General features: G+C 37.4%; 1 protein-coding gene across 12 annotated transcripts in view; it reads right to left on the bottom strand.

Annotated features, from left to right (window-relative positions):
* LOC131427691 (uncharacterized) overlaps positions 1–12,471 on the bottom strand; it is a 242,696-nt gene that overhangs the window by 206,333 nt on the left and 23,892 nt on the right. For 2 of the 12 annotated variants that reach the window (XM_058591108.1, XM_058591107.1), the window contains exon 1: positions 6,653–7,112. The exons of the other annotated variants lie outside the window; for them this stretch is intronic. The gene's annotated coding sequence lies outside the window, so the exon portion shown is untranslated. Of the gene's footprint in view, positions 1–6,652; positions 7,113–12,471 lie in introns of those variants that run through there. 12 annotated transcript variants of the gene reach the window in all.

The raw sequence follows: 12,471 nt of genomic DNA, 5'->3' as shown, positions 1-12,471 counted from the left end.
AGGTGTTAACCAAACTTCAATTTTTCGATGAATTCATTCAAACACCAGAAACTATTTTGTAGCTCAAGAGCAATAAAACTGGCATTTTAAGATATTTAGACGTGAAATTTAAAGGTATAAATTCGTAGTTTTAGCTAATTATAGCTGATTTGATTCAGAATATTTGTGCCTGAAAAAGTTGTAGTTCCTGATGTTCAATACTAAGTAGGAGGACCCTAAAGTCCATTCGTATTTCGACAAATACATTTTGGTGTTTTAGACCACTATTTCCGGAAGAACAAACCAAACATGGCCCACAAATTGGAACAGTTTGAGCACAATTAAAAATCAATTTTCTCTCTTTTGCTTCGCCGCTTTAAGTGGAGGTATAAAATTTTTTCACACGCTATCCGGTAATTTCTGAACCGGTAATAGGATGTAGATGATTATCAGAAATATGGAATGGAACCTTTCAATTCAATCTAAATTTGTGAAAATTGGTCACGACATCTATGGGAAAATTGAGCAAGTAATTTGAAATTTAAATTTTTCTAATCACCCTTTAATTCCGGACCTGGAAGTCGGATCAATATGAAATTCAAGAATTTTCTACGGCATCTTTAGTCCTTTTATTTGCATCTAAGTTTGTAAAAATAGAATAAGCCATCTCCGAGAAAAGTGAGTGCACATATCAGCATTTTCTAGAACATAACACCCTGTAATTCCGGAACCGAAAATCGTGTTCAAATAATATTCTGTTTTTTTTTGTATGGGACTCTAAAACCTGGAATTTCAAATGCTTCCCCTTCTATCTTATTCGCCGGGTTCGGCTCACTCGGACTATTTTATGTCCCCAACCTCAAGAGATGGGTACATCAGGTGTATCGACCAAAATACATAGAATAGAATTAAAAAAACAGTTTTTTTCATTATCAAGTAGGTTCCACCTCAGATAGTTAAATGAAAACAAAAATATGCAATAAGTTTTGCACCATAAAACATCAAATGTTGGTCAAAAACATACTCCAAAATAAGATTACAAAAACAGAATGATGAAATTAATAATTAGAGATATTCAAAACCTCCCTAAAGTAACCTCGAAATTCTACAAAAATCATGATGAGAATTTCTAACATATTTTTTAATATTTTGTTGTGTGAATACTACCGAGCTACTGCTGAATAATAGAACAAAATCTACACTCATTGTTTGCTGAACTAAACATGGTTTTGTAAAAATAATTACTACTGAGAGGCATAAAAAATACAAAGAGGGAACCCTAAACTCGCTTTAAAGAGCATCATGCAAAACCATGACTCAAAATTGCTTCGATAACACATTTAATGACATGTTTTATGTATACAATTTGTTTCAAATTTAACCTTTTTTGTTCGATTAAATATACTTAAGTCCTTTTACTCTACATCTAAGAAATAATCAATACATCACACTACGTCTAAATTCAGACCACTTGAAACTCTAGACACAAAACATCGTCTTTGAGTCATACATTTTCTATAAAAGGAACGAACTAGCTATCACAGAACCCAAATTTGAAAAATTGTTGTCGAGCTTTTCATTCAAAAATTTTGTAACAACGATTTTTGATTTCTTGAAGTTTTGTAGATGTAGTCTACGCATCCGATCTACGTATACTACAACTTTTGTAATATGTACATTATCTATTAACTTTTATTTATAAATAATAGTTATGTATGTTTTATGCGTTAGTTTGAGGTTTTGGAAAAGATAATGATTTTTATGCTTCTTTGAGAATAGTGCAATTGGGATGTTGTTGGTAAACTTCAACGGGCTTTTCCCCACTCAAATCATTCTTCTTCTTTTTTTCTGGTTGGCGTCACCTCACTTGAGATGACGCCGAATTGATGGCACAGCAACTAAGGCTATATTGCCAGTTAATTTTCGTTTATAGTCCAATGGACTTTATTTTCACTTGACTACAAGCGAAAATCTCGCTGTGTGGCTGCGTCGAATCGTCACAGTACGGCTGAAAATCCTTTCTTGCGAAATACTCGAATTTTCTCCGGACTAACACGATGCAACGTGCCCACCCGTTGAGAGTTTCACCGGAAGTGACTCAAATCATTTAGACTGTAATGTCCGATAATAATGAATATACAAATAAATGGGAGCGAATCATTTCGCCGAATAGGTCATTTCGCCGAAAGTCGTTTCGCTGAATAGGTCATTTCGCCGAAAGTCGTTTCGCTGAAAGGGTCATTTCGGCGAAAGGGTCATTTCGCCGAAAAGGACATTTCACCAAAAGGGTAATTTCGAATACATCATATTATCATTTTTTTGTGTGTATAATCAAAGCCAACATGGCTCGACAGCACAAAGCCGCCGAGGCGACGCTAGCTGAGTTGGCCGCCGACCCGCCGTCGGAAGCGGCGGCCTCTTGCATACAAACCTGTAACCGCCTCGTTTGCCCGGACTACTCAAAGATAGGTTTCTTTAGTTTAGTTAGGTACGAACGAATAGTAGCGAGGTCGGACAGCAAAGCAAAGCCTTGGTATTACATTCCTGTAGTGGAATTTGACCTTCTGTTTCAACAGACTTCGCAGCCGATTCGGAGTGTACAGAACCAGTGCATGGCTGGTGCTACGATTCTACTGACACTACGAATCCTTCCAGGTCGGGGCTCGAACGTACGACAACTGGTTTGTAAGACCAGCGCCCTATGCATTGAACCGCCAACCCGGGACTATAAGTCGAGCAGCACACGAACCAAAACAATGTGGCGAAGCTGCGTTAGATATTTTTTCATTTTCACTTAGTAAACGGAAAATATCACATACATTTGCCTGGTAAATACGTGTATGCAATTGCTTTGATGCTTAGTAACTAATAGTCAACAAGCTTTCTTGGGAATTCTGTTCTGAGGTTCATGAATCAATCTTTATTCAAGAATACAATAAACAATCAAGGTCAAATCCATTTATTCAAGAAGTACAATTGTAGGTCAACAAAACAGGTGTTAAGCCTATCATCTTTCATTTGTCTCTATTTTAAATTTTCGGCGAAATGGCTTTCGGCAAAATGGCATTCGGCGAAGTGGCCCATTCGGCGAAAAAACCCTTTCGGCGGAATGGCTTTCGATGAAACGGCTTTTGGCGAAATGACCCTGATCCAAATAAATAACATAATTTTTGCATAAGAGTAAAAAAATCCGAGTTTTCGCAGCATCTGTAACACTGTGCGCTGGTTCACAAATGTGTTTGGCTGTGTTTAAGCGTGATAAATCGGAATTTTTACGTTCATATGTTACAATGGATGAAGCATGGATCCATCATTATATGCCTAAGTTGAATGGACCGATCAAGGCGTTCGGTGACTCAAATATCGACAGGCAAGGTGAAGGCCTCTCTATTTTGGGATTCATTCACACTTCATGAGAAATCGATGCAAGTTACATATTGGAGCTTTTTGCAATCTGTTTCCATAACCGGAACCTGGTGACAGTTATAGTACGTTTTTTTAGATCATAAGTTAGCCCTACGAGTTCAAATTGCTTGAAAATCTGTTTTGAAAATTTCGCACATATCTATTCCGTAAATTTTATGACGGTTGGACATTCTGAACTTTCATTATACTTCATTTTTGAAACTGGATAAAGGTCAACCGCATTCAATGAGATATGATTTTTTTAAATCGAACTCGGATCGACTTAAATGAGTTTGTTTGGTTATAAACTAATGAGACCTGCATGGTAGAAGAATTTATTTTTTTTATTTTTTTCTATTTTTTTTTACTTTTTTATTTATGGTCAGTCAGTAATTTTTATTTTTTTCGATTTTTAACGATATCAAACTAACTAGAGATTATAAGAGGAGAAAGAATATGAAATCATAGAGCCATAGTACTCAAGGAAGAGCAAGGATGAGAAGAATAAAGTGCGGAAAAGTGAGACGTGACAAGGGTCATTTAAGTAAGCAGAAGGCTTCTCGTATCTTTCACCAGATTGCTTGACTTTTTAAATAAACATAGCGTCTTCTACCAATTTCAATACGGTTTTAGACAAGGTTCTGGCACACAAACTGCTATTATAGAACTAGTTGACAAGATAATGAGTGAAATAGATCGTAAGAATATTGTCGGTGCCTTATTTCTTGACCTTAAAAAAGCTTTTGACACGTTAAACCACACGATTTTACTCGAAAAGCTCGAATGTTATGGTATCAGAGGCATTGCAAACAGCGTTATTCGTAGTTACTTGACAAATAGGCAACAATTTGTATCCATTGATGGGGAACGTAGCAACCTCGCTCCTACGAAAATTGGTGTACCACAAGGTAGTAATATAGGACCTTTATTATTTCTCTTATACATAAATGATTTAGGCAACTTGAATCTTAACGGTACTCCAAGACTCTTTGCCGATGATACAGCCTTATTCTATCCCCATCATAACATCAGTACCATTATAAGCTCGATGAACAGTGACCTAGATGTCCTTGACAAATATTTCAACGCTAATTTATTGTCATTGAACTATGCTTATATTCACTCACAACTTAATTATCTTGTATCGGTCTGGGGCCGTGCAGCTAGCTCTCATCTGAAAAAATTACAAATTCTTCAGAATAGGTGTCTTAAAACTATTTTTAATAGATCTCTGCTGTTCTCTACGTTTTCATTGTACTCCGACCAAGCTCATAATGCTCTACCAATAGCTTACTTATGTGACATGCAAACCTTGTTGTTCGTTCATGACACCTTGCATGCCACGACACATCGTAACATACAGTTTTCAACTCCAAACCATTTGTACGCGACGCGCCGTAATGGCCACTTGCAACGCATTCGAACAACCACAACTCTGGGCCAAAGGCGTATTCTGTTTGTTGGTCCTACAAAGTTTAATGCACTTCCTCTTGACATACAACAAATCAACATCCGTACCATATTTAGATCTAGATTGAAGCACTACTTTAGACAAAGACTGAATGAAATTTTTATACAATAAGCGTAAAGTTTAAACAATCGTAATCTATCTGTATATCAATGTTAGTTAAACGTCAACAGTATTATATTATTCAATGTTAGATATTAAACGTGGATCCCTTAAAAGGAAACTTATTTCCACTGGGATTCCACATCAATAAATTTGTTAATTGCACATCTTAGAATAAATTGTTTTAATCTCAGTTCTTCTTGGTTTTCTTTGTTCGTATTAAAATTTTGACAGTGTTAATGAACTGAGATTAGTTGCGTCCATTACCAGGGGGCTCCTTGTTGAGCTTTTTGGTGTGGGGGAGTGTGGTGGGCAATTAAAAAAAAAAAAAAAAAACTTTTACCTTCTACACTTTTCCGCACTTTATTCTTCACATCCTTGCTCTTCCTTGAATACTATGGCTCTATGATTTAATATTCTTTCTCCTCTTATAATCTCTAGTTAGTTTGATATCGTTAAAACCGAAAAAAATAAAAATTACTGACTGACCAGAAGTCATAAATAAAAAAGTAATAAGTAAAAATTTGATAGGATTCCATCACACACAGCGATGAATGGAGCGCTGTCCGTGTGTCGCTTGCACCCTGGGACGCATAGCCATACGCTACAACTCCAGGGACTCAAGCAATAGTTTCGGACAAATCTTCCAATTCGGTGTTATAACTAACTGTATGCGAAAACATCAACACAATGAAACACATTGTGTGAGAAACCGTCGTGGGCAGAATGTGACAACTTCTCGTAACTTTACTTTTGCCGGTTCGGACAGTAAATGGCAAACGACCTTTGCCTTTACTTTCTGACATATCAGAGACTCGGATGACTCGTATCGCTAAGATGCCTAAGTTCGACTCCTCTGGTAGAAGGTATAAGTTTAGATACGAGAAGCCTTCTGCTTACTTAAATGACCCTTGTCACGTCTCACTTTTCCGCACTTTATTCTTCACATCCTTGCTCTTCCTTGAGTACTATGGCTCTATGATCTCATATTCTTTCTCCTCTTATAATCTCTTGTTAGTTTGATATCGTTAAAAACCGAAAAAAGAAGAATTTATTGACTAGCTTCATGGATCAACATATAATAAATTAAAAAAAAGTCTATTCGAATATGGATTACAGAGACAAAGATTTTGTTTTAATTCCAGCTGGTTGGTTTAAACCCCGTTCAAACGAAATTAAACGAGCCCACCGTAAACCTGTGCTCCTCTCTCACTTTCACCCTGTAGTCCCAGAGCTGGAAGTCGGATTTTAAAATTGAGAAATTTCATACAGGACCATAAGACCTAGTATTTGAATCTAAGTTTGTGCAAATCGGCTCAACCATTCCTGAGAAAATTGAGTGAGATTAATTGACATATGCGCACACATAAATTGTTCAACTCGACGAAATGAGTCGATTTGTATAAATACATAAATTTTAGCAGTCGTTTTTTTCAAGTGATTGCATATCCTTTCTATATGGGAGAGACAAAAGATCATTTAAAATAAGATAAAAATCTTATTGCAATGGTCTACAATGCTTACCATAGGAAAAAATGGTCATGAAATATCCTTGAACTTTCTCACGAAATGTGCAAATCTAATTCAAACGGTAAACAACAATCGACCGCACGGTGAAATGGATTATTTATTGTGGGTTCCTCGATCATAGATAAACAAAACTGCTAAAAGTGAACAAATGATAGAATGCCTACTCACCGTTCTGGTTAATATTCGGAGCCGAAGAAACGGGCCAGGAAGTGTAATAATTCGTTTGTTTACGATAAATCAAGCTCACGGAAGCGACACCCCCGCGTGCGTATTTCCCACAAATCACGTAGCTGCTAGATAATTTCAAGCGCACGGAAGCAAAAGCGTAGTTAGCGTGGTTGATGAAAACCACGGAAATCCTTTTCTTCGCCGCAGTTGTTCAGGTCGCCGTTTCACCTGCACAGGAGGAAATCCCTTTTCTTACGTAATCAAGGGAGCGCCGCCATCGTCATTCTTTTTGTTTCGTAGTTCACTGATAAACAAAACGGACACAGGTTCTTTCATATAAAGTGTCCGTGTCTTTCATTCATAATTTGCCCAGCACAACACGACCTAGTTATGATGCGGTGGAAACCGAACGGACTGTGTACGACCGAAGTGTAACGCCAGAACCAGAAGACTGAACCTCGGCTATCAGTCTCGCAGACGCGAATAGGCGGTAGCCTGACTGGCACATTACATAAAAGCCCGAAACCCGAAGCCAAACAACAAAACGAATTTTTCAATCAAAACAGTGCACATGCGCCCTACGGATCCCCGCTGTATGTGTTCGCAGATTCGAGAGCTTGGCTTGAAGTGCGACGGCTTGAATGAACAAGGAAACCAGGAAAAGTTGGATAGACGGGTTCCAACGAAACGACGAGGATGCACAAGCAACGGAAATGGGCAAGGATGTACAGCCTTGTAAAACGTGGCCCCACCGCAAGGAAATTTCGTCTACGTCTTTCCAGACCTCTGCCGCACATACCGCTTGCCAACAACAATAGCAGCAGCAAGTTTCGGCAATCGTGACCATGGTGCAATCGTTGACGGGCATGGCCCAAAAATCGCGGCAACACCGACATGACCCTTACCCAGTTGGCCGACAGAAATGCTTTCGTTACCAGGTGCCTACTGGGTGTGTGTGTGTGTTTGTAGGTTGCAATGTCGAGTATCGAGGAAAGGATTTTTGCGAGTAAGAATTATAGCTCCGGTACTACATTGGGATGTGGAACTTGACCTTCCGTTCCGACAGATTCTGCAATTTTTTATTCGTATTTGGAATATATTAAGACAACAATTTTATCAACAATGATACTGGTTATGATCGGAGAAAAAGTTTAACGTAACCACAATGAAATGAGAAACGATTCGTTTAACAAACCAGTATCGACAGGGAAAAAGTTCGGTGTAAGAAATAAACTTTTTTCAACGACATTTTCAATGGAGCAGGTGAACAAAAAGAGAACGAGCGGATGCTTTTTATTTTGTCTACATTGAGAAAAATGCACGTAAACTTGTGTAATAATAACAAACTGGTCATACCAAAATGTTGACGCTCAAAAAAAAGTGGTAAAGCAAAAGGTCAAGGATACTGGAAAGAATCATAATTTGATTTCTTTGCTTCGCATGGATTTCATAATTAATGAATTACTAAGCTTATGTGCTCGGTTGAAAAGCAAAATTTTGAGCCATATGGTATGGGTTTCATTTTGAAGAACCAAAAAAGTACCATTTTAATAAGCAGAACCAGCATTCATGAAAGTTGATTTATTCTAGATCAGCACATTACTGTGAACTTACTTTTTCGTTTACTGCCGCGAAAGCACGAAATGAGGCAGTCTGCAGTTTGATCTACAAGCCAAGTTGAGGACTTGATGGATTTAAAGTAGGTGGCAGTGTCAGCATATGAAGAATTTAAAATATTTGGCGAAATATCGTGCCTCGCTTTCAACTCACTTTTTCATCTTTTGGGCAATTGATGGATGCTGTTCTCAAAAAAAAAACCTTCATTCCGTACACCTTTTGAAAGTTTGGAAGTGTTGTTCTGCCAGTCGCTGTCCCATCGGTCAAAAGAGATTATAATCAGAAGGTTACAAGTTTGATGAATATGGCGGGTGTGGTGCGAGTTCCTAATCAAGTTGTAGAAATTGTTTCTTTAACCAATTTGACTGAATGTACAAGGGCGTAGTCATGCTGCAGAATGATTTTGCTTTGTCTTCAATTCAATTTGGAAAATTTGTCGATAAATGGGACTGATATACGAATACACTGGATATGGTACCGACAAGAGTTGATATGTTTTTCCCATTGTACTGAACAAACCTACAAATGCCAAAAATTCTATCATTCGAAACGTAAAAGAAACATTTCACAATGAGTTTTTGCAATGACTGAGTGGAAACATATATTGAAGAAGCCAAATGAATGAGAAACTTACAGAAAAGATTATTTTTTGGAAAAAGATACGCTCAGATATTGAACTCGAACTTGCGCTTTTACGCAAACCGTGCATACGCGTTACCATTTCGTCATCCTGAAGCTGTGATAAACACGGCTCTATCACACGACTGGGTCTGGTAAGCGTACATCGAACATCGTCTAAATCCTAGCCGCCTCACTCCCGGTATCATATATCCAAATACCTATTCTTTCGCTATTCTTCCGCTCAAGCACTGCACTGTATAGGACAGTACATTTACAATCACTTGCTGCCCGGGTTGGCAGTTCAATGTATACGGCGCTGGTCTTAAACGCAAGTTGTCATATGTTCAAGCCCCGATCTGAAAGGATTCATAGTGTCAGTAAGTAGGATCATAGTACTAGCATTGCAATGATTCTGTACGCTAAGAATCGGCGGCGAAGTCTGTTAAAACAGAAAGGCCAAATTCCTCAAAAGGAATGTAATGCCAAGACGTTGCTTTTTGTTGTCTTCTCTACTGTGCCAGTCGCTGCCTGGCTATCATCAGCGACAAACCCTTTGAAGACTGTTTGATAGTCTGCTCTTTCCTACCAGAAGCAGATTGGTACGGGAAAATCAAACCGTAATTATTTTTAACGATTTATTATTTTTTGTTGGTTTGATGTAGTCCTTTACATCAAACCAACCAAAATTAATAAATAATTTCACAATGAGTTTTTCGCATCTCCACATGTCGTTTGTTTAGTTTGTGTGGAACCCATTTACCAACCTCTTGATTTTTTCCCATTGCGCTCAGACAATCGGAAATGGCTCGTCAAGTGACATTCAACTGCTCTGCCATCATTCGTTAGTGTCCAATAATGATTATAGTTTTAGTCATTTTCAAACTTTTTCGGTCGATTTTTTAGTTCTTTGGTAATAATATTAAATCGCCAAACCGTAACGGATATTTTTTTTCAATACGGATTACTCTACTGTCTGAAAGTTGTTTTGTCAGGGTAAAGTGACGTTTCAACTCAAAATAGTTAGGAAAATTATCATGAATAGGTTAACTCCAGAACAACGCTTCCAAATCGTGGAAATCTATTCCCAAATCCAGTGTTCAATTAAAACTGTTTATAGCGAAAAGTTCTCTCGGATGAGACGCTTTTTTGCTTGAATGGATACGTCAACATGCAGAACTGCCGTATTTGGAGCAAAGATAATTCACATGCCGTTCACAATTACCGATGCATTCCGATAAATGTTATTTTTGGTGCGGTCTAGGGACTGGTGTAATCATCGGTCCTGCTTTCCAAATAGTACTAGCATTGCAATATTACAAATCATATTGTCATAACCTTGTCAAAGACACTCTACAATGCAGTCAGACATACATCGAACATGGTCTACATCCTGGCCGTCACCCGACCGATACCATACATCCAAACATCTTCTCTGTCCATCAAACACAGTCTACTCGCTTTATACCTATTTTCCGCTCAAGTACTGAGTAGGCGAGTGTATTTATAATCGCTTGTCACCTTCTTTACTGGTGCCAGTCACTGGCTGGACATCGTCAGCGACAGACCCCTATTTTACAAAATTGTCCCTTCATTCAACTTATCAATTTTCGGTTAGTTTCGGAGAAAAGTTCCTGTTTGGTATTTTTCTTCTTCTTCTTCTTCAAGATTATAAACTGAATGATAAAGTTCAACTATTACGCAGATATGCGGTAATATTACAATGTAAACAACAGAGATTACATACATCGGTCCATTCAATAAGTAGTAGGAAAATACTTGTTTGTTTGATAAATACAATATTTTTTTCTCGGTAGCCGGCTGCCCAGATCAACCAATATAAATTTTCGGGTTCGGGTCAAGAACGGATAATTTTTTTCAAGGGATACAAGTTGGATTCGGGTTTAGGAATTCGAACATTGAATTACCAGAAATCCGACCCGAAAACTAACCCGGAGAATTCGGGTCAGCCCACTGAGAAAGCGGTTAGATCGGTTGGTCATAGAGCGTTTGTAGAACACATACTGAACGAAATACTCATTCAGTTTTTTGGAACGATTTGTTGATGTTTTCTTTCCTACAAAAATAGTGTAGAAATATGTATGCGAAGTAGAAGTATTCTACAGGTATGTAGTGTTAATTAAAAAAATCTTTCAAATTTCTCCAGTAAACCAGTCCAATCCAGTAAAACCAGTCCAACTCCTCCATATTGAAAATAACGCAACAATGGATCTTCAAAATCGGCAAACGAAGGTCCCGAATCGGCCTCCTGTTGGACGATTTATTGAGCATTCATTGGATCAACGGTTCAACGTGTTGGACCAACGGAGGACTTCCATTGGACGTTTTTTTTTTCTTAGCGGAAGAGATCGAAGTTTTATTTTTGAACAGGAACGGGTCAGGCTCGAGTTCAGGAAAAATTCGGATTCGAGTTTTTATTTTTAATCGGGCACGGATCTGGTTCGGGTTCAACTTCTACTAATGTCATATTGCGGTACTATAAAGCACTATGAAATACTACGAAACTTATTTGTTTTTTTTTTTTAATATAGATTGAGATGCAATCACTGTGAAAACCGACTTTTAAATGGAGGTCCGAGTGTCATATACCATTCGAATCAGTTCGTCGAGTACGAAGAATGTCTGTGTGTATATTTTCACAAACTTGGATTTAAATTAAAGGTATTTTGTTCCCATAAATAAGTATAGAATTTCCGGAAATACAGGGTTACATGTGTATGAAATTATAACCCGTCATTTAGAGCGAAACAAAGGAAAAATTCTTCTAAATTTTTCTCAAAATTGTTTCAGTTTGTAGTGCATGCTTAAACAAACTTTTTTGTTTTTATTCAAGGTTCAAATAAAAGTTTTTTGAAAAATCCGTTAGTAATATTTATGAAAACATGAATTATTTGAGTTGCTACCTTCTGAGATACCATCCGTAATGAGTGCAACAATTTATGAGACAATTTTCAGTATTGTGAGTCAACCACAAATAATTCAAAATTGAAGTTCTCTAAAATTTTGGTATGAACGAGTACTAAAGAGAAATCCAGAGTCAAAATGTCAAAATGCCGCTAAATTCCAACCGCATGACTTGAACGAATCATCGCACAAATCGTATCATGCAAAACCGACACGTAAAAATACGAAAAAAGATGAATAATGAACAGTTTATAATTTGTTGCTTATTAGTTGCTAAGATGAACTAATTAGCAACTAATAAGCAACAAATTATAAACTGGGGTTTCGAAATTTAGTAACCAATTGAAAATTACCGTAAATAATTAGTAACAAACTATCCACTGGGTTTAGATTTGGGATTTCAAGCTTATTTGGTAAGGGTGCTTCGTTAACTTTACATGAACTTAGTGCAGTACTTGAAATAGTTAAAAAAAATTAGCAAAAAATTCAAAACTACCGTAACTAGTTAGCAACAAACCTATTTGTGTTATCATCGGATCATGACAAAATTGACTAGTTGTGCACTGCTCATGAGGTAGAATCAGTTGTGACAGTTCGTTGTAAGTGGAAACTAAAGATTGAGGAATGGAGATTCGCTTGTGTTTTTCAATACAATGAAA

This window comes from Malaya genurostris, chromosome 2, assembly GCF_030247185.1.
Source record: "Malaya genurostris strain Urasoe2022 chromosome 2, Malgen_1.1, whole genome shotgun sequence".
Classification (NCBI taxonomy): Eukaryota; Metazoa; Arthropoda; class Insecta; order Diptera; family Culicidae; genus Malaya; species Malaya genurostris.
Note: the sequence above shows the minus strand (reverse complement) of the source record. Positions and strands in the feature narration are given on the sequence as shown.